Source organism: Telopea speciosissima, chromosome 1 (genome assembly GCF_018873765.1).
Source record: "Telopea speciosissima isolate NSW1024214 ecotype Mountain lineage chromosome 1, Tspe_v1, whole genome shotgun sequence".
Classification (NCBI taxonomy): domain Eukaryota; kingdom Viridiplantae; phylum Streptophyta; class Magnoliopsida; order Proteales; family Proteaceae; genus Telopea; species Telopea speciosissima.
In genome coordinates this window covers 20679355-20702568 of record NC_057916.1, presented here as the reverse complement: position 1 = coordinate 20702568, position 23214 = coordinate 20679355, and the positions used below count along the sequence as shown (strand labels likewise).

Genomic DNA, 23214 nt, shown 5'->3' with positions numbered 1-23214 from the left:
GCCAAAGCTAATAGCAGGAAACAAAATTTTTAAACATAAACTTGGTGGGGGAGCCTCTCCCACGATTCTTATTAAATAAGGGGCCAAAAGGCCTATTCCTAAATCTATTACAACTTAAATCGTGGAGAGGTGGACCAATTTTAAAACAAATTAAAAACTTAAAAGACAATACTCATCTACCCCTAATGACTTAAAAACTACTTAAAATAAAGAAGATTCCCTACTAGCCAATAGGATATAAGAACCTCTTAACCAATAGGATCACTTCACTTAAATTAGACCAATTGGATGCAACTAATTTAACCCGATTCAATTAAAACCACAAAATAAAAACTAAGTATGGAAATAAACTAAACTAAGGCTCCTACTAAAACCCTAGGTTTAGGGTGGCTTCTTCAATTCGAGGAGGCTAGGATCTGCATCACAAAAATAGAAAGAAATAAAATTGCAGTCTCTTGTATGGCTGAGACTTGCTTTACAAGTAATGGATCAAAATAGAAAGTAACTAGAATAGAAACTCTAACTCAGCTAAGCAACTAAAATAGAAACAAATAATTAACAAAATAGAAAATAGATCTATGCTAAAATAGAAACTAAACTACTCCGAAATCCCTATGCTTAAAGCACCATGCAATCTGATCTTGGGCCAAGAGAATCTTCTAATAATATTCTCACTAACCCAATTAAGGGGCTGTGACACTATTCACGTGAACAATGTTTTGGCCTCTTCTTCTTCATGTTTTGATCTACATCAGTGTTACATAATGTGTTATTGAAGTCCAAATTGTTTTTTAGGGATTTGGGTTCTTAGATTAAATTGTTTTATCTGGGCATCAAATAATAATTTGTTCTTATGATTTCAATTTGGGAATTTGAATTGTTCAAACTCCACCATGGATTCCGTCCTCTCATCAAAACCGATAAGTTGGTCTTTTTTATTATTGTTATTACCAAAATTGGTTTTTGAGTAGTGGTTGCTGGGTTGGTACCCTCTTTTTTGTCTCATTATTTATATTTTCATGTACTTCCTCCTTTACATAAGCTATTGGAGTTGAACTATTGTTGTCGTTGTTTGTTGGTTTAATCTATAAACTGTTTATTTGGGTGTCACATGGTGTGTTTTTGAGAATTTATCTATGAATTTGAGCTATTCAAATTCCTCTAAAGGATTTATAAAGGAGAAGTTCGCCCTCTCTGTTTATCTATCCTCCTATCAAAACCCATAGGTGGGGTTTTTTTTTATTTTAATTTCAAATGGTTTTGTAGGGATTTGGGTTCTTATCAAGATTGGTTTATGAGATGCGGGTAATGGTTTCTGGTTTGGAAGTTCTGTTCTTATTCTTATTTGTATTTTTGTTTTCATTGCTCCTTTACACAATATTGTTGATTGAACTGTTTTTGTTGCTGTTCTGTTTTATTATTTCTTTGGTTTCTACTTTATAAATAAAATAGTTTTATTGGGTTTCATTTAATTCATTATTGAGATTTCAGTTTTGGGATTTGAATTGTTCGAATTCCACTATATATTTGTAAAAACTTTAAGCCACTGGGAGGATTGTTATGGCTATTCTGTATGCCCTACTATGTACTACAAACTCTACCGAAATTTTCCATGAGTATGGTGTGACATGGACGTGTGACCTCTATGCTTAGTAAAATGAAATATCAATTGAAAAGAAAACGAAAGGTAGAACATGACTTCTGTCTTTTTTGGTAAGTGCAGTACCTGAATTATGGTTGATCTGTTTGTTTGGTTCAATAATTAGAAAAATGGCAAGTTCACAAAATGAGAATGGCAAGTGGAGTCAAAACAATATAGACATTTTTGCATTTTTTTTGTGCTTAACTAGGTGTCATTTTACGTAATTTTTGGTAAACAACAGAAACGATTCTGTTAAGTGCGACCCATACAGGTTTCTGTTTCTTCTTAGTTATAGAAACACTTTTTTTTTTAGTGGTACTATATAACATTTTAGAACCCAGAAACACTCAAAAAGCACAGGAACACCTAAAACTATGCCGGATTCAGAAGCGCTCTAAAAACACAGAAACGTTGCCATACAGAACTCTTCTGAAGAAAAATCTCTCTCCCATCCAGTCCTTAATTTGCCCATTTTGATCCTCTCAGCTGTAAGGACATTCTATATGTAATGGTATTTTTTATTTAGTGTTGAGAAGTGACTTACTGGGTTAATGACAGCAATGAACTCAATTCATTTTGACTTGATATTTTGCTACTGCAAATTGCAATGGGTTCAGTATGGTAATAATTGGGTAGGGTTGGGTTGGGTTTGCTCAAAAAACACAGAAATGTTGCCATTCAGAGCCTCAACTTCTGAAGAAAAATTTCTCTCCCATCCAATCTTTAATTTGCTCATTTTGATCCTCTTAGTTGTAAGGACATTCTATATGTAATGGTATATTTTTTTTTATTGTTGAGGAGTGACTTATTGGGTTAATGACAACAATGAGCTCAATTCATTTTGACTTGATATCTTGCTACTACAAATTGCAATGGGTTCAGTATGGTAATAATTGGGTAGGGTTGGGTTGGGTTTGTTGGTGTTAACAAAACAGTATTGAGGGAATGGCTAGAATAATCGATGTGATTATTCAGCCCTTGTATTTATAACTTTCATAAAAGCAATGAAATTACATTAATAACCATGTATAGCCGACCATGATAGCTATAGGGAAATAAAAGGAGAAAAATACAGAAAATACCAAAACTACCCTTATAATATCGGGTAACATAACTCAACACTCCCTCTCAAGTTGGGGCATAGATATCACACATGCCCAACTTGACTAGACTAGGATGAAACAACTTCCCACTCAACCCTTTGGTGAAGACATCAGCTAGTTGATCCAGACTTCACAAAGGGATACAAATCTTCCTACTCTCTAACTTCTCCTTGATGAAGTGTCTGTCGATCTCCACATGCTTGGTACGGTCATGCTGCACTGGATTGTGGGCAATGCTAATTGCTGCTTTGTTGTCACAGTACAACATCATTGGAAGATGAACAAAACCACGGATATCTAGGAGTAAACTCTGAAGCCACAATAAGTCACATATGCCCTGGGTCATAGCACGGAATTCAGCTTCAACACTAGATCTTGTCACAACATTTTGTTTTTTACTCCGCCATGTGACCAGATTTCCTCCAACAAAAGTACAATAGCCTGAAGTAGACTTCCTGTCAGGATTACCACCCCAGTCAGCATCTGTGTAAGCCTCAATGCGAAGATGGTCATGAGGAGACAAAAGGATCCCTTTTTCTGGAGCTGATTTCAATTAATGGAGAATACGAAGAACAACAGCCATTTGAGTGGAATAAGGATCATGCATGAATTGGCTTACTACTGCAACAACAATATCTGGTTTGGTGTGGGAGAGATAAATCAGTTTTCCCACTAATCATTGATATCTACCCTTATCAATAGGATCACCATCCTTCTCTTGCAGACGAGTAATAGCTTCCAAAGGAGGTTCACAAGGATGACAACCAAGCAAACCAGTCTCTGATAGTAAATCTAGAACATACTTTCTTTGGGAGAGAACGATGCCTTTGGGAGAATGGGCAACTTCAATCCCAAGAAAATATCTTAGCTGTCCTAGATCTTTTATGCCAAATTCTCGTCCTAAGAAAGTCTTCAGGTGAGAAACTTCATCTGCATCAATACCAGTCACAATTATGTCATCAACATAAACTATAAGAAGAGTGACCTTTTCTCCCTTTCGCTTGATGAACAGAGTGTGATCAGCATTACTCTGTTTGTATCCACAGGAGACCATGGCTTTATGAAACCTACCAAACCATGCCCGTGGAGATTGCTTCAACCCATATAGTGCTTGTTTTAGCCTACAAACTTTCCCATGGGTCTTGTCAGAAGAAAAACCTAGAGGAACTTCCATGTAAACCTCCTCTTCCAACTCTCTATGAAGGAATGCATTTTTGACATCCAATTGCTGTAGGTCCCAGCCAAGGTTGACAGCACAAGACAGTAAGACCCGGACAGTGTTCAACTTCGCAACTGGGGCCAATGTCTCCTGGTAGTTGATCCCATAAGTCTGAGTAAAGCACTTGGCCACAAGCCTGTCTTTATATCTATCCACTGTTCCATCTGGTTTCTGCTTGACAACAAATACCCAGTTGCACCCGACTGGTTTCTTACCCGAAGGAAGAACAACTAGCTCCCATGTCTCATTTTTAAATAAGGTCATCATTTCTTCCATCATGGCTGCTTTCCGCTTTGGATCTACAATTGCTCCTGCCATTTCTGAGAAACAGAGGAAAGAGAAGAAACAAATGCACGATAGGAAGGAGATAAAGTATCATAGGAAAAAACATTGGAGATGGGGTGTTGGGTACATGACCTAACGCCTTTACGAACAGCAATAGGTAAGTCAAGAGAAGGATCCTTACCAGATGATGTAGCAGGATCTGAATCTGGATCAAGTGTAGACGATTGTAGAGGTGGTATGGTGGTGGTGGTAGTCTCTACTTGTCCTTTGTGCTCTCGGGTATAGACTTTATCAACAAGGATTTGACTGACTGGTCTATGCTCCCCCTGATGAGGACCCACTGTAGGGGCTGAAGTTACAGAGGGCTCCCCCTGAATAGGAGCCGGAAGAATAGCAGACACATCTTCAAAACTTGGATCCTGCTCCCCCTGAAGAGGTGTCTGAGAATAATACGCCAAGGACTCATGGAAGACAATATCCATGGAGACAAAAGTATGTCTAGTGGGGGGATGATAACACTTGTATCCTTTTTGGGTCGCAGAGTAGCCCAGAAAAATACACCAAATGCTCCGTGGATCAAATTTCCCATGAGGATGATGATTGCGAATATAGCAGACACAACCAAAAACTTCGGGGGGGAACCATAAAGGAGGAGGAACCCTGGAAGAGGTCAACTGGGGAACAACCGTTAAACACACGGGTAGGTGCACGGTTGATGAGATAAGCAGCGGTAAGAATGGCATCACTCTAGTATTGGGAAGGAACCTACTGTGTAAACATAATGGCCTGGGCCACCTCAAGGAGATGTCGATTTTTCCTTTCGGCAACCCAATTTTGGGTAGGTGTGTCAACACAACTGGTATGATGGACAATACCATGTTCAGCCAAATAAAGTTGGAATTGACCCTCCATGAATTCTCTGCCATTATCACTTCGTAAAATTTTCAAGGTGGCATTGAATTGGTCTGAACCATACGATGAAAAAAATTGAAAACAGCGGAAGACTTCATTTTTATGGCTCATCATGTATACCTAGGTGGCACGAGTATAACAATCAATAAAGGAGACAAACCATCTATGACCAGAAATGGAAGTACCATAGTTCGAGAACTCGCGAGATCTCTGAGTTTCTTGATTTTTGGAAAAGCCGAGACGAGACTGCCTACGAGTCTCAAAAGTGCAATATCTCGGCGAGTTCTCGGATCTCGGTTTCGACCCATTATTTTAACCCACCTACCACTTAAATACCTTACCTAATTGGACAAAACTCAACATATCTCGGCTCTCGGGTCCATATCTCGGCGAGATCTCGGATCTCGATTCCATATCTCGGGTTGACCCAAAGTTGAGGCTTCGAGTTGAAAAAAAAAAATGCACCAACTCAGCGAGATCTCGACTCGTCTCGGTTTTCCAAGAGTCGAGTTGGTACCGAGACTCGAGTTTTAGTACCTTGGGAAGTACAATGGGCAGGGCCCCACACATCAGAATGAACCAAAGCAAAAGGAGACTCACTTCTTTTATTTAATGAAGAATAACTGGAACGAGTCTGTTTGGCCAAAACACAAGCCTCACGTAAAAACTCATTCCTATTACATTGCTTGATAAAGTGGGAAGCAAAAGAGCTAAAGTACTAAGGGATGGGTGACCAAGCCGACAGTGCCAGAGATGAAGTTCATGTGACGAGGTGGACTGTAAATGATGATCTGAAGAGGAAGCATAATGCAAAGTAGAAGGCGGACCTATGTCAAGTAAGTAGAGTCCACCTTGCATCTTACCACCCCCAATCGTGCGTCCCGTCTCCAGATCCTGTATGACACAATGAGAAGGGAAAAATGTTAGTTTGCAGTTCAGATCTCTAGTAAGACTACTAATAGAGAGGAGGTTGGTAAAAAAGGAGGGAACATGCAAAACAGATTTTAAGGAAAGGGTAGGAGAGCAGCATATGGAACCCTTTCCATTAATAGGAGAATGGGAACCATTAGCCACTCGAACACTGTCTTTGCCAGAAGATGGAGAGTAAAGGCGAAACATATGGGAGGAGCCAGTCATGTGGTCAGTGGCACCGAAGTCTATAATCCAAGGACTGGATACAGCCGATGCACACAGACTACGGACTGGAATATCTGAGGTAAAGTGAGAACCAGGATGGGCAGCAGGTGCAGATGCCGTAGTAGGGGCAACGGAAGAGGCCTGGAGCATGCGACGGAAAGCTAGGAGCTCATCTTGAGTAAGCCCAATGTTAGAGGAAGGGGCAGCAGCAGCAGTGGTGGGAGAATCAGCTAGATGAGCCTTGGGTTTAGACTTCCCACGGCCTTTCTTTTCTTCAAAATCAGCAGGCTTCCCATGGAGCTTCCAACATTGAGCCTTAGTATGATATAGCTTGTTGCAGTGTTCACACTTGACAGGCCCTTTGGGGGCAGCAGTACCACCATCAGTAGTGGTAATAGAAGGAGCACTGGAAGCAGCCTGCAAGGCAGAGCGATCAACAGCAGATGAATGCAACATAGCAGCTCGACGAGATTCCTCATTATGAACCAAGGCAAAGGCCTGCTCTAGTGTGGGAAAAGGAGATTGGCCAAGCACTTGCACCTGAATAGGGTCAAACTCCATATTTAGGCCAGCCAAAAAATCATAGACACGTATTTTGTCAACGTTTTAGCGATAGGCAGCTAGATCAGTAGCAGTAGAGGGCTAATAGTCGGAGTAATGATCCAATTGCTGCCACAGGTTTCTGAGGGCAGCATAGTATTTGGAGACGGAGAGCTCCGGTTGAGTAGTCGCATTAGCTTTCTTGCGAATCTCATAGACCTGTGAATCATTCCCAGTGCGACCATAAGTCTCTTTGGCACCATGCCATATAGTAAGGGCTGTGTCCAGAAGGAGAAATTGTCGGAGATGTCCCCTTGCATAGAATGGATCAAGTAGGACATAACCATTGCATCATTAGACAACCATTTGTCAAGCTGAGAACCCTCATCTTTTGGCTTTTTTGTTGTCCCAAGAATATGGCCAGTAAGGCCACGACCAGCTATTGTCAAATAGGTAGACCTAGACCACTTCAGGTAGTTGGAGCCATCAAGTTTGATAGGTGCAGCAAGGGGAAGAAATTCTGTCTGGGGCTTGCCATCAAGCCCAGAAGAGGTTGAAGAAGAATCAGATCCAGTCATCGCAGCAGGCAACCAAGTCCTTCAACAAAGGATAAAAAAGGTGCAACGAGCCAAAGAACTCCAAAAATCTGAAACCGAGAAGGGGGGAATGCAACCCCAATAGAAGATGGCTGAATTGGAGCAAAAAATCCCAGATGTGAAGGCTGGGATTGAAGCTGAATGAAGGCAGCAAGGATGCCAAGTAGTTGCAGCAGAAACAAGCAACCCAACCTAGATATCGATTAGTGTCAGGGTTTTGAAGAAAACCCTGAGAAGAGAGATCGATAAGGGGTGGGGATCTTCAATCAATCGGCTAAAGAGAACAGATGTTGAGAACAGTTGCTGATGAAGATCCCATAACGGAAGAAGCAGCCAAAATATCTGTAGAGGTTTGTTCTTCAAAAAAAAGATGAAATCTCCAAATCGCAGACAAGTCTCAGCACCTATTGATCCAAAATAGGGGGCATAAAAAAAGAGGTAGGGTGGAGGGCAGCAGCTAGATCATAATGATCACCTCATTAGTGCTGCCCTGATGGGAGAAGGAGAACCAAAAAAGAGAGAAGAAGAGAAGAAGAGAAAAATTCGTAGGGAGGGTGGTGGGTTTTGAAAACCTAGATCAGAGAATATTTGGCTCTAATACCATGTTGGAACCGCTTCCTCTAAAATGCAGACTTTGTAGGAAAGGGAGAAACAATATGTATATCATACAGGAGCTCTAACACGGCGGACTATCCAAAGGGGGGACATGGGTGGATAAATAGTTTTTGAACACCTGCCCGCTCCCAGGGGGACTCGATACCGTGACCCCTGCCTGCTCTGATACCTTGTTAACAAAACAGTATTGAGGGAATGGCTAGAATAATCGATGTGATTATTCAGCCCTTGTATTTATAACTTTCATAAAAGCAATGAAATTACATTAATAACTCTTTATAGCTAACCATGATAGCTATAGGGAAATAAAAGAAGAAAAATACAGAAAAATACCAAAACTACCCTTATAATATCGGGTAACATAACTCAACAGTTGGGTTATAATCCAAGTTCTAAATATGTTTAAGATTGGGTTTAGGAAAGCTTGACCATTGTTTGTTACACTTATACCAATTATTATTATTATGACAGAAAGAACGCCATTCGGTCATGCAGTGCATGCCGCCCTTGCGCATAGACACGGATGCGCGTAATGATCGTCACACCCCATGGAAAGATGGAAATGACCATCTCCTTTCCTAAAAGTAGTTTACTACCCTATGTATAAGACTACCCATCCCAAAATGAGCTTTGACTTTGATTGTAAGACGAAATCCTGAAACAACTGTAAAAAAGACTCCCTTAATAGTTGACTCCTAATATGAATGTTGTTACAATATAGGAACTCCCTTGAGTGTGCTCAACTCCTTTCCTAAATAAATAGAACTCCAAGTTAATAATTCCTGTTATGGATTAACTCCATTAGTAAGTTGGTCATAACTTTCTTGTGAGATCTTGGTTTCATTTGGTAGGTAAGTCAATAACCATTCAAATGGCACCGATATCATACAAAGCAGAGAAGTTTTATGCATCCAAAGGTATCCTCAAAAAGCAATGATGAAAATAACCCAATTTCCTATAATTCGATGTTCCCAATGATCAAAACTAACCGATACTCTGTGGAGCATATCCAAACCACTTGATTGGTTCATCTGAATGCTCCTGCATCATGAGCTCTAGTACTTTGTTCAAATAGAGCTTTTCTCCCTGCAACAAAAGCTTCCAATCATCTGGGTCAACATTCTTTTCAACCCAAGCTCTATCTTGGACTTAGTTGTCAAGGCGCCTAGGCGAACCAAGGCGACCAAGGGGGTAAAAAGGCAAGACGGCTCCAACAAGGTGACACTAGAAATCAAGGCGAGAGTAAGGTGCCTGGATGCCTAGGCAACGCCTTGACAACTATGATCTTGGATATCTGGAAGCTGAAAAGGTCTCCCAGAAATCCTCATTCACTATAATAGAATGTTTAGAGAATGGGTGAGATCCTTTACAGAGGTGATTGAGTTGATTGTGATGGACTTAGAGTACTAAAACTCACGAGATCTCGACAAAAATCTTGTTTTTCAATGCCTTAACATGAGATGGAGGTCGAGATGATATTTTACCCCAACTTGAGCGAGATCTCGATCGAGAGGTGAGAACTTGGTGGTTTTGGTCATCTCGGTGGGAAATCTTGGTATACAGACACCTATCTATGCAAACCTTGTTATACAAATACTTATTTATGCCAGAAACCAAGACAGACACTTATTTATGCCTAATAATATCATTTAAGTAAATTATCATTTACTTAAGATATTATTCATAAATAAACAAATACCCCCTATTTGAATCCAATAAAAACAGTTAAAAAGTCAAATTCCGAAAGGAAAAAAATCAACCCCCAGTCCAAGAACAAAATTGGATTTTCGGTGGTAGGTGCAATTTTCAATTTTCTAATGCTGGGGTTTTTCTCAAATCTAAAAATTCCATAAATCTTAATATGGTAAAACATTGCTCAAAATAAAAAGTGCGGTAAAATATTCATTTGTTTTGATGCTAAAAAAAATAATTTCATTTAGAGCGATTTTGATAGCATTCGCACACACCAAATTAAGTTTGACCGGTATATGACTCCTTCTATATAAACCAGATTTAAGCAATCTTGGATTTGTTGGAATTTTTTTTGAAGATCTTTTAAGAACTCAAAACCAAAAAAGAGAAGTCCTTTTAGAGAGCTTCCACCCAGCCTCTATTATAAATTAGATTTTTTAAAGATTTTTTTAGATATTTAAAAAGCTTTGGCTACTATCCAACACCTCATGGTTTAAGAAACCAATATACGGATCCATGTAAGCGCCCATGGATCCATGTAAGCATACATAAAATATTGTGGTCCAATCAGATTCTTAGATTTATGGATCCTTAGGTGGGTCCATGTCATTTGGATCAGTATTTTGCTAGTTTTGGGCGTTGTTTCATACTCGGGTGTCGGATTTTGATGTACAACATACCGTTGGATTCGTCTTTTCGGGTACTATCCAAAGGTGCAAATTTTGGTCCAGTTTGGGTCAAAAAGAAAATTTTAATTATGCTCAAAGTGATTAATCTTAATTTGGTGCGGGGGGGAATTCTCGACAGCCATTTTGATTAATGCTACTGCACCCTTGGCTAGTATTGAACATTTTGCATAAAAAAACTTATCCGAACCTAATCGGGGCCATGGTGGGTTTGGTTAGTTGGTCTAGCCTTTCCTGAGGAAGAAACTTTGCCAATTCTCGTCTTGTTGTCATCATCACCTGGGGGGTGGCAAAATTCAGGTTCTAAAACTTGCAAAATGCAGATCCGAATGACATGGACCCACCTAAGGATCCTTAAATCTGAGAATCTAATTGGACCATAATATTTTATTTATGGTTACATGGATCCACTTATTGGTTTCTCAAACCATGAGGTGTTGTATAAGGGTTAAAGCTTTTAAATATTAAAAAAAAATCTTTAAAAATTATAATCTATAAAAGAGGCCGGGTGGAAGCTCTTTGGAGAGACTTGGTCTTTTTGGTTAGAGAAAAGGGAATTCTTCTTTTTGGTTTTGGAAAAGGACGGCTAAAAGCTAAATTTTGAGATTTCAATTCTTCTTTTTGGTTTTTGAAGAGGACGGCTAAAAGCTAAGCTTTGAAATTTCTCACTTTCTCTGGTTTTGGGAAAAAAAAAAGGCTGAAGTTTTTTTGTTTTAGTTTTTTGTTTCCTTCTCTTCTGTTTCTCACTTCTTCCAAGGTTGGAGAAGTACGGCATACCTTTGGAAATCTCATTCATGGTTTTGAAAGTGATGGCTGAGCTTTGATTTTTTTACTTCCTCTGGTTTTGAAAATCACTTTCACAATTACAAATTAGAACTAGGACTAGTACTGACTATTACACAATTACAACCATTATGTGAGACACCTAGGAGCTAGGTATCTCGATTAGAACTACGAGTATTCTAATCGAGATACACTAACCCTCGGAGCTCGACACATACTTCAACAATCAGATTTCAGTCACTTAGATTTAAGTTGTTTTCTTTCCTTTTATTATTAACTACATATTGTACAAGATATCCCATAACATGCGTGGGATTCTTCTCAGTTTTCTTTCTAGTCTCTGTTATTGCTGATAAACTCTATATATTTGTAAGAGCCTTAATGCTCAACCCACGATTTTATGAATGAAGAATTTTCTTGCTTTGCGCAATGAGAATCTGTGCGAGGCAATGAGGTGAGATCTTTGGGTGAGAATCCCTTGGCGGAGATAGCCTTCTCCCTTCTGTTACAGTATCGATTACTAGTTGGTGATTAAAGATCAGACCCTGCGGCTACATATTGAGTTGGTGATTCCTGCAGAGAATTTCAAGCCCAAGACAGTGCAGATCCAACCACCAGAACCAGCCCTTCTTTTGGCCGATTGAAGCCCTTCCAAAGGCCTTCCTTCTTTGGCAATTGCTGCTCCATCTGATGGCTGAATAAGCTGGGCTCAGTGAGTTACCACTTTGAAGCCTAACTTTCTAATTTAGCAACTCCATATTTTTCATCATCCAGCCATCGGAATAGGCTTGGATTTTGAGGACTTATTTCAACCTAGAAGATCTACTCCGACTGGAAGACCATCCCCTTCCAGGGTTTCTTTGTTACTAATTTTGAGCTACTTTTTAATTCTGGGATTCTATCATATCTCAGCATCCCATCATTAGTTTGGCCGGAGGTTTTGAAGGGTGGTCCACTCCTAAGAGACCTACACTCAATGGAAGTCTCAGTTACATCAGGGTTACTAAGTTACTAATTCTTTTATTACCTTTTTTCCAGAAATTCTGTTTGTTCAATGTCATGTGATAGACCAGAGATGAGTACTGTTGGTTTCTTTGGTGGTTAGATCTCACCCTTAAGTACTGTTTCAGATTCTCAAGAGTCCTTTGTGTTGAAACACCTTGGTGTTAGGTGTTACTATTTTTTCTATTGCTGATTTATATGTTGTAACTTACTGGTGTTGATAAATAGGGATCCTACTGTGGAATCAGTTCCTCCTAGTTGTCTATTTGGGAGGGAGTTCTTACATTATAAATTTTGGTTGCTGCTTCCTGGGTAACCCTGGACCAGCAGGTATAGGTGGGGTCATTAGGGATGAGGGGCATATTTTCTTGTATTCTCTAGGCCTATTGGTATTGTTGATTCTATCACAGTTGAGATTAAGGTGGCTGCTCCTGGTTTGGAAATTTCTCTTTCTATAGGTTGGCTTAAATTGGTGCAACTCGGGGTTCCAAAGAACCCCGTCCGGATCGTTTATGGGCCCACCCGAACTAATATCAACTCAATCGAGCAAGTTAATGGCAAAACTGTAAATAATCTGAGATTCAAAGTCCGTCAAGGAAGAGTAAACAAAAACATTGTCAATTCTGTAAAATTCAGAATATGCAAGGACCTTTCTTGAATAAGGAAACAGTAGTTTGGACAAATCTGGAATTAAAATCAGATTAGGGATAACTTAAAGTAAAGTTCAGAAAGCAGGGGTTATCTGTAAACTTGTAAAGTCAGGCTGTGTTATATAATTAACAAACTACCTTTCTTCTTCCTCTCGATAAAGAAGAGGGAGGCAGTACCCAGACCTTGTGATGCAGGACAAACCCTAGAAGCTAGGGAATCCCACAATAGGACAGGATTACAGGTGTAACACTCTAGTGGGGACTTAATGCAAGGGCTGGGATTCGGACAACGCCACATTCAACATCAGACATAAAAGAACAGAATTTACTAATGGCAATCATCAATAGAAATCACATGAATGAACACCAATAGGTCTTAGGAATCAATTCTAGCAACCTATATGGTTAATTCCACAAGGCTAGGCAAGTAAATTCATGGCATTACATTCAAGGGTTCAGTAGGCATGCATGGCAGTCCATATAAGATAAGAAGCCATTGATAATAAGCATTAGAAACATACACAATACCAAAACAGCACAACTAGCGTAAAATAAATACTGTTTCAGGTCTGAAATTAGTCAGAAGTCATGCAAACATTATCAAAATAAAATTCTGTTTCTGGGTTTAAAGAAAGGGTGGATTGTAGGGGCTAGGTTGGGGTTAAGGTTTCAAGGAGAAGTCTGGAAATGGGGTAGGGATGGTTAGGGACTGGTTTAGGAAGGGGAAACAAAGGGTTTTGGCTAACAGAGAAGGAGGGGAATGGAGGGAATAATTTTTAATGGGGCTGGGGATGCTTCAGTTACAAGGACAGGGAAGGGAAAAGGGGACTACGACTGTGGGAATGGAAGGGGAGTGGTGGAGATGGTGGTTGGGTTATCTCTGTTGCACAGGGACAGGAAGGGATGGGGGTTTTGGCAGCAGCAGCAGGGAGGGGAAGAAAGGAACCACGACAGCAGCAGGGAGTGGGGGAGAGAAGTACCACAATAGCTGGGGAACAAGAAAGAAGAGAAAAAGGGAGACGTGGGGGAAAGGGAAGAGAAAGGAAGAGGAAGAGATAAGAGGGAGAGAGAGATCGCACCTTTGAGAGGAAGAGAAACCGCAAGGAGGAGGGGGAGATAATCGCAGAACTGCTTTCAAATCTTTTCTTTTTTCATTCGTTGCTTGCAAACAAAGTTTCAATACACTTGAATAGAAACTAAAATAGTCATATGCCTAAACTACCCTTAAGTTACAAGACTGAAACAAAAAAACTGCAGAAATAAATAAATAAAAGTGCTAAAACACCCTTCACTTATTTAATATAAGTACTAAGATAAAAGACCAAAATAACCCTAGGAGTCTAAACAGCCCCGTGCTAGCCTGTAGCCTCTAAAAGCATCATCGAACCATAGTAACTGGCTCCGTGGTAGTCTCCTGTGCCTCTGGTAGTGCTGCTTGCACAAGGGTCTCCGGCATAGTTGTCACGGCGTCACGGCGATCAAGTCGGTGGAGGGGTGTCACGTCGATATATCGACATGTCGCCCGCCATGGCGTTGCCATGGCGAGCATGTCGACCATGTTTTATTTTTTTTTTCTCTATTTTTAATGTGTTAATAGATGTATACTCAAGCCATGTTTTATTTTTTCTCTATTGTTTCTCAAGTTTTAAGAAGAAAATTCAGAAATCGAAGAAGAAATCGAAGAGGGAAAGAAGAAATCGAAAGAAATCGAAGAGGGAAAGAAGACAGGAAGAAGAAATCGAAGAAGAAATCGAAAGAAATTGAAGAGGGAAAGAAGAAATCGAAGAGGGAAGAAGAAATCGAAGACGGGAAGAAGAAATCGAAGAGGAAAGAGAGTCGGAAGAAGAAATCAAAGAGGGTCGCCATGGCGTAGGTCGCCATGCAGCCCTCTCCGGCGCCAGGACGCTATGGCGACGCCATGACAACTATGGTCTCCGGTAGTGGTGCGGCATGATGTCCCCATCACCTTGTCTCAAGCAATCTCTGATAGATTTGAAACTCCCAAAGTTACTAACACACTATTCTCTGAAATCCAACATATTGTCGGGTGATTCAACCCCCGTTAGATCCACAATAATTGGTTGTAGTCGTTGGCGGAAGGAGGAGGACCAGATTCTGGTAGCAGTTTAGTTCGCACAACAGAGAGAACCTTCAGGCCTGGTCCTTTAGGGTTCTGATCGTCCAAGGAAGGAGAGTTTATGCCCCAAGTTTCAGATCATACCGACTTCCACGGGAGAGGTTGAAACAAACTTTGGGACTGGCTGGTACTATCATGAGTTGCAGAACAGTGGTGGATGGAGCGGTAATATGACAGGGAAGAAAAGCTTCGGAAGAAGAAATAAGGAGAAGGTAGAACAAGTAAAGAAGGGAATAATAATAATAATAATGGGGAAAGGAAGAAACTGGGATACAGGAGAGGTTGACCTTGGGAAGCAGAAGAGAGAATGGAGGGAAAACACACCACTGGCTAACAAGCTATGCAACACCATAGAAAGCAACTCAAACCTTCTTTCGATTTTCATTCTCATATATAATCTCCAATGTAGTACATCAATATAAAGAAAACTTCTAACATAATAATAGAAACCAACTCAAAAATGGAAAATAAACAAACTAGGCAATGTCTCATATAAAGAAGCTACCATTAAAAAAAAAACTTCCTACGTTATCTACTCACCATGTGATGAAATAAACTGAAATATTACATCTTATATCAACTACCAGCCCCTTTAGACCAGAAAACAGGGTTGGATCTGGTGTGTCTTTGCTTAGGTCTCCAAAGAGGGTCATTCTGTTCCTACCAGGCTAGGGTAACTGCATCAGCTCGCCTGCTATGAGAAGAACTCAATTCCAACGAGTTTGTATGGGCACCAAAGAGGCCATTTGAATCACCATGTTGGAGGAGGAAGGATCTTGCTACCTTCTTGAGCTTAATTTTGGGAATATCCTTAAGGTGAAGAGACTCCAGTTCATTGTTGTTGTGCTTGGAAGAGTAGGTATTCACATACCCACAATGTTGTGCCTTCTTATCAAGTATCCATGGTCTATTAAGAAGAATGTGATACACCTACAAAGGGAGGTCGTCACATTGTACTATATCCACTAACTCACCAATAGAGTATGTGAGCAAATACCTACCAGTATTCTTTGGGATTGGTGGAAAAACACCCGTGCTACTTTGTAGGGATTTGGATGTGGCTTTATTTGCAATCCAAGCTTATGAACGTCTTCAGAGATGACATTAATGCTAGGGGTGTCAAAAAAACCCGGTCCACCCGAACCCGACATGAGCCCAAACAGGGCCAGGCCGGGCCTGTGTTTAATATAGGGTCGGGCTGGGTTTAGTTTTTATTTGCCCTGGCAGGGCCAGGTTGGGTCTGGGTTGAGGCCTCGACCCTGGCAGGGCCAGCCTGACCCTGTATTATATACTATACATTTAAAAAATATACAAAGAGAGGCTCTTGGTACAACGGTTAAAATTCTTTTACCATGACCAATTGGTCGAAGGTTCAAGTCTAGTAACAACCTGTTTTTGAAATATTATGTTTTTTTATAGCTTGGGCTTTGTTAAGTGGGTAGACTGAGTGGGCTTTGTTATTTCCACAAGCTCATGGGCAAAGATATTCAAGGCCAACAGGGCCGGGCCGAGGTTGGGAAAACCCTGCCAAGGTTGGGTTGGGTTGAGGGTATGGTTGGCCCTGGCAGGGCCGGGCTGGGCTTGGGTTTAGGTTAAGGCTCCTAGGGTTGGGTTAGGGTTTAGTGCAAGCCCAGCCCAGCCTGGCCCGTTGACACCCCTAATTAGTGCAACTACCCCCGTCAATCACCAAGCTGCATAATTAACCTTCGCACTTCAAGTGGGTCTGGAAGATTGTGCTACAACATCAATCTTCATCCTTAGAGACCTTGTGAGTGTTCAAAACAGGACAAAGAACATAAAAAAGTTGTTGCTCCTCATTACTATCATCGCCGTTGACTTCACTTGGCTCATGCTCTGCGTCCAAATTAATTGTCTCAAGAGTCGGTTTCTCTTTCGAGGTAATAAGTATAAAAGTGTCCTTATTAATGCAAACTTCCAAACAGTTGGGACACTGAGCAGTAATATGTCCATACCCCTTACACATATTACACTGAATGGCAACCTTTGGCATCACAGGAGGTCTGTCGGAACTATGCCGAGGTGGAGAATACGGGCAGTTCGGCCGTGAGGATGCCATGGAAGAACCACTAGCTTGTGGCTGCTAAACGACTTCTCCAGTTGAGAAGGTTGTTTGCTCGTGCTATCAACCCAGGAGAAAGTGTATGTAGAAGTCTTTCAAGTTTAAGTCCTCTTCAGACTTTCTTCAACCTGATAACAACAAACTCAGACTTTCTTCAACTTGATACACCACCTATATTGCATCCTCCATGTTAGGCAGTCGACTGGTTGCTAATGCAACACTGATTTGCGTATGCAAGACATAGTGAAATTGAGCCACCAATAGCTCTATGTCCCACTCAAAGTCGGATTGAGTGGCTAAGTAACAAAATTTTGCCACGTACTCCTCAACTGTCGTGTTGTCTTGTCTCAGCTGTGCAAACTTGAGGTATGTTTGTTTCTTATAGTCAATCGGTAGGAACCTCTGGTTCATATCTTCACCCATCTCAGCCCAAATAGTGACTACTCTGATGCCTTGGATCCGTTTCTATTTCTGGTACTTGATCCACCAGACTCTGAGTCATGTACTTCAATTTAGCCTCTGCAAAAAGTAACTACCTAGCCTCAGTCAACCCGTACCATTTGAAAAACATTTCCAAACTATGTGCCTAGTCAAGGTACTGCTCCGGTTATTATCCCTGTAAAAATCTAGGACGTCCAACCTCCTTTGTCAGCTCCATAAGAATCATCATGTCATCCAGTTCCATATGGTGGTGGTGGTGTAAAATGAGTGGTGATGGTGGTGTATAATGTGGTGGCGGTAGTGATGGGGCATGAAAGGAACCCTGTTTTGCGGAGTTGCAAGAGTTCCAGAGTGGATGGGACCCTTTCCCTTATCTGAAGTGGACAACTTGTCAGTAGAAGCCAGGAATGGCGTCATCATGGTTTGAAGAGAAGTAACTCTGGAGTTTAGGCCATCTACACTGGTGGTGAGTTTGTTAACCCGGTCTATAAGACTGGTGATGTCAGTTCGGGTTTCTTCCTTGTGGGAATTGAGCTGTTGAATAACTTCACTGTTGGCCACCATAATGTAGGGTAGGTAGGAGGAAATTTAGCTCTGATACAAATTGGTGCAACCTGGAGTTCCAAACAACCCAATCCAGATTGCTTATGGGTCCACCCGAACTAATATTAACACAATCGAGCAAGTTAGTGGTAAAACTGTAAATAATCTGAGATTCAAAGTCCTTTAAGGAAAGAGTAAGCAAAAACAGTTGCAATTCTGTAAATTTCAGAATAGATAAGGACCTTTCTTGAATAATGAAACAGTAGTTTGGACAAATCTGGAATTAAAATTAAAGATTAAAGCAATTCTGGTTATAGAATCAGGCTAGGGATATCTTAAGTAAAAGTTCAGAAAGCAGGGGTTATATGTAAATTTGTAAAGTCAGGCCCTGTTATATAATTAACAAACTACCTTTCTCCTTCCTCAATAAAAAAGAGGGAGGCAGTACAGCCAGACCTGGTCTCAAGCAATCTCTGATGGATTTGAAACTCCAAAGGTAAGTTACCAACCCACTCTTCTCTGAAATCCAACACTCTTGAGTGATTCAACCGCCATTAGATCCACGGTTGTCAATTGTAATAGTCACTGCGGAAGGAGGACCAGATTCTGGTAACAGTTTGGTTCGCACAACAGAGAGCACCTTCAGGGCTGGTCCTCAAGGGTTCTGATTGCCCAAGAAAGGAGGGTTTATGCCCCAAGTTTCAGATCAAACTGACTTCCCCCTGGAGAGTTTTAAACAAACTTTGGGACAGGTAATATCGCTAGTTGCAGACCGGGGGTTGATGGAGTAATAATACAACAGAGAGGAGAAGCTTGGGAAGAAGAATGGAGAAAGGAAGAAACAGGGAGAGAGGAGAGGTCGCACCTTGGGAAGAAGAAGAGAGGAGGGGGGGGGGGGGACACACCACTGGCTAACAAACCACACAACACCTCAGCAAGCAACTCTAAATTTTCTTTCAATTCATTCTCATTTGTAATCTCCAACATAATACATCAATATAAAGAAAACTTTTCTAATATATTATAGAAACTAACTCAAAAATGGAAACTAAACAAACTAGGCAATGTCTCAAATAAAGAAGCTACCAAAAGAACTCCTACGTAATCTACCCACCCAAATATGATGAAATAAACTAAAAGGTTACATCTTATATCAACTGCCAGCCCCCTTTAGACCAGAAATCGGGGTTGGACTGAGTGCATCTTGGCTTAGGTCTCCAAAGAGGTCTTTACGTTTCAGCCAGGCCAGGGCAACTGAATCAAACTCTGTTATACATTGTGACTCTAGACTGGTTATTGACTGGATTTAGAGTGCTGAAGGTGGTCCCTGGTGCTACCCATAGTTGTCAAGGCGGCAAAGCGACCCAAGGCGTTGGAGGGGTGTCTAAGCATTTAGGCGACAAGGCGCCCCCAAATGTTATTTTTTATTTTCCCTTTTCTAACATTATTTAGTATGCTATAATATTTTAGTATGCTACAATATTTATCTTATATCATCAAAAATCAACGTTAAGCCTTCTCAAGTCATCAAAAATCAACATTAAGCCTCCTCAAGTAATCAAAAATCAACATTAAGCTTCCTCAAGTCATAAAAAATCAACATTAAGTCACATCAAGTCATCAAAAATCAATATTAAGCCACATCAAGTCATCAAAAATCAACATAGAGCTAGAAGACCACAGAACGGAAGAAGCAAGCTATTGGAAGTTTGAAACAATCAAACATACATTTGGTTTATACTAGTCTCACATTTGGTTTATACTGTTCTTAGAAATATGATCTTATCGATAAGTAATTAAATTGTTCTTGATTTAGAGAAATGTTCCTGTTCTCTAAGAAGTTTGACTAGTCAGATGATTTTATTTTTACATGAGGCTTTTAGTATTAGGTAGAGTACAAAACCAGATTTCCAACAAATCCAAAATTGCTTAAATCTGATTTATATTGAAGAAGTTATGTTACGGTCAAACCTTATTTGGTATGCGCGGATGTTGTCAAAATTGCTTTGAATGAAAATATTTTTTTAGATATCAAAACAAATGAATATTTTACCACATTTATGGTTTTTAGCAATGTTTTACCATATTAAGATTTATAGAATTTTTATATTTGAGAAAAACCCCTAGCATTAGAAAATTGAAAATTTTACCTATTGTCGAAAATTTAGTTTTTGTTCTTGAATTGGGGGGTTGATTTTTTATCCTTTTGGAATTTGATTTTTTAACTATTTTATTGGATTCAAATAGATGGTATTTGCTTATTTATGAATAATATCTTAAGTAAATGATACATTTACTTTAATGATATTTGGCATTAACAAGGGCCAAACCGGGTTCGATACCAATAAAAACCAGTGCAAGGCGCCTTGCAATAAGGCAGAGGTCGCCTAGGCGACGCCTTGACAACTATGGTGCTACCTCCACCTCCCAAGGAAGGTTAGTTAGCTGTGTTCCCAAGAAAATGTTTCTTTCCCCTGCCGTTTACATTCAGAAAACTCCTTACCTGATCGTCTTGCTAAGGCTGGGGTCAGTAGGGGATTCTTTATGTAATTCTATGTGGACCCCATAGAGACCGAGTAGTCCCTCTTTTGGGTTCTGTTGGGCCTGACTCCCTTTGTCATTGTCGTGTTCTATACTCTATCTGTATCCTTATCCGATTTATCATTGATAAATCTTTATAATAATAATAATAATATATACACAGCAAGTCCTCTCTTTGGATTTAGATCTTTCCGATTGTCTTCACTGCCCATCTCCAGTTTCATTCAGTAGCAAGTTCCAGGTGAAAATCCCCATCTCTAGAAGGTGCCCCAAATTGTGGGTCTCAGATAGAAAACCTTAATTCTAGCAGCTGCAGATCCCTTGGGAAGAGAACGATGATTCTTCCTTGGAACCTAAAGAGGATGTTTAGAGCAGTTTTACCAAGGTGCCAAGTTGGTGATACACCATTCACCTCTCTCTCTCTCTCTCTCTCTCTCTCTCTCACACACACACACACACTCACAGGACACCGAAAGCAGTAATACAATGGTTGGAAGCTGCACTCTCAGCTATGCCCTTCCACTCACTCACTCTCTCATACATGCACACACCTGGGGGGGGACTTAGACACATTGAAGAAAACACTTCATGATTGTGTTCTTGGCTCAGAATGGAGAAGAGAGACCTCTTAACATGGATGATACCAGCAAAGTCAATCAAGATGTAATTTAATTTCAAGGGCGGCCTTATTTTTAAAATGTATTGGTTTGGGATTTCTTTTTTGATTAATGTACGTTAAGAGGCCTAGCTGACTTGTGAGCCCATTCCACTTAAATATATTTTGGATTGAATATAAATGGAAACCATATAGAGTCAATGATGTCATCTTTCTCATTTGAATTGTTGATATGATATGTTGAGTAAACTTCATTTTTTCCCATTCCAGATTTCAAATTTCAGGGTATTGAGCATTTAATGATGAAATCATGTTTTGATGTGAATTCTCTCTCCTGTTGCACTGGAGTTGCATATATATATATTTTTTTTTGTTTTACTGTAATGTCGTGAGTATGTCGCCATTGTTTTGCAGTCAATGGCTGGTTATTCACTTGTTTGAGTAAGAGACCCATAGTAGTCCTTTAGTCCCAACCATGGTTCATAATCTCAGTATTGGGATCAGATCAGTGTATCAGATAGGTAATCACCCCAGAATTGGGCCAAATATTACACATCTGTTCCCGTTTTTTTCATAAAAGCTGTTTTTTACCCATTTTCATACATGTGTATTGGATTGGTCTCGGCCGATCTGATCTTGAAATTACGAATCATGGTCCCAACGAGACCCCCTCCCCCAACCCAAAGAAAGGTGGGGGGGGGGGGGGGAAGCCCCCCTGTCTGCCTCCTATATCAGATACCTCCGAAGACCCGTACTTTTTTCTTTAATTCAAATTTCCCTGTCTTCTAATGAGTTAAAATGTGGTGTTTGTCAAATGGATGATTGAGAATTAAGGAGGTTTCCTGTAAAACATTGGAAGGGAAATAATTTATTGAGAATTGAAGCAGTTTCCTTTGGCCCTCTGGTAAAGGAATTTTCGTAGGTATCTAACTGCATTTCTAAGTTTTGTGTTATCATTTAATTCAAGTTTGTGTAATCTTAGTATTTGTCTGCTGTATATGTATTTATACTAATGTTGGCAAGTCCATTCAATTGCAGCTAGTGTTTCTCCTCTACAACCTGGGGCAACCTGGTGAAGATTTGAGTATTCAGCTTTCATCGAAGTTTTGGAAATACGAATATGGTATGTCGGTGGTGTTGCCCATCTAACAGGTATTAGTAGTTTTGTGGAATTATTATTGTAGGGGAGTTTGAAGAATTATGGGTCTGAAGGTAACTGTTGTGTGGCACGGCAAAAGCCATGTATTTCTTTTCTTTTGCCTTTTCCTTTTTTATGGAAACTGTGGTACCCATGTACACAAGTTCTGGTCATGCTGATCTTGTTCGAGGTTGTGGATGCCAAAAGATGGTTGTGTCCACTCACTGAAGCAGTCTCTTTCCATTGATTGAACTCAAATGACAGCCACCCTTTTGAAGAATACTCAGTTTGCTGGATCGAATTCAAGTGCTGGTGGCCATTGGATGAGGAATGGATCACAAAAATACACTGGTTGAGCTGCTTTTAACTATTTCAAATTCTTCCAGTAACACCAACAGCATCAACTGTAGATTTTGTTGACATGGACGGTTGGTATTGCAATTAGTGACTGGGAACATCCAGGTTCATTAGCTCTTAACAGTATTAGGGATTACTGAATGGGAATTGTTGGCAATAGTGTGATCTGTTTGTGGTTTTGCCCTACTAGAGTGCATACTCCAACTTGGCATGGGCTTGTTTTGTGGTGGCTAAGCAATTCCGATTCGTACTGCTCTCTACATGTCTCGATTTTCTTTGATCCATATAACTACCCAACTCACCGTTGCCACTTCAATTCAAAAGATGCTACCTATTCCACTAGACTACCAAACCTATAAATGGAAAAGGATTCTTTAACTAAAGCAAAATGGAATAACTCGAATTATCCAGAACAAATATTTACCCCATGGTTATACAAATCGGCACCGATACTGATCTATATTGGTCCGTATTAGTTGGGATCAGTTGGAAAGCCGTA

The 23214-nt window shown here is 40.3% G+C and overlaps 1 protein-coding gene across 2 annotated transcripts in view; it reads left to right on the top strand.

Annotated features, from left to right (window-relative positions):
- LOC122672318 (serine/threonine-protein phosphatase PP1) overlaps nt 1–22656 on the top strand; it is a 37848-nt gene extending 15192 nt beyond the window's left edge. The window contains exons 4-5 of one of the 2 annotated variants that reach the window (XM_043869816.1): nt 6629–6631; nt 16804–16815. The gene's annotated coding sequence lies outside the window, so the exon portion shown is untranslated. Of the gene's footprint in view, nt 1–6628; nt 6632–16803; nt 16816–22258 lie in introns of those variants that run through there. The other variant, XM_043869813.1, reaches the window with a different exon arrangement.
- Nucleotides 22657–23214: the final 558 nt, after the last annotated feature.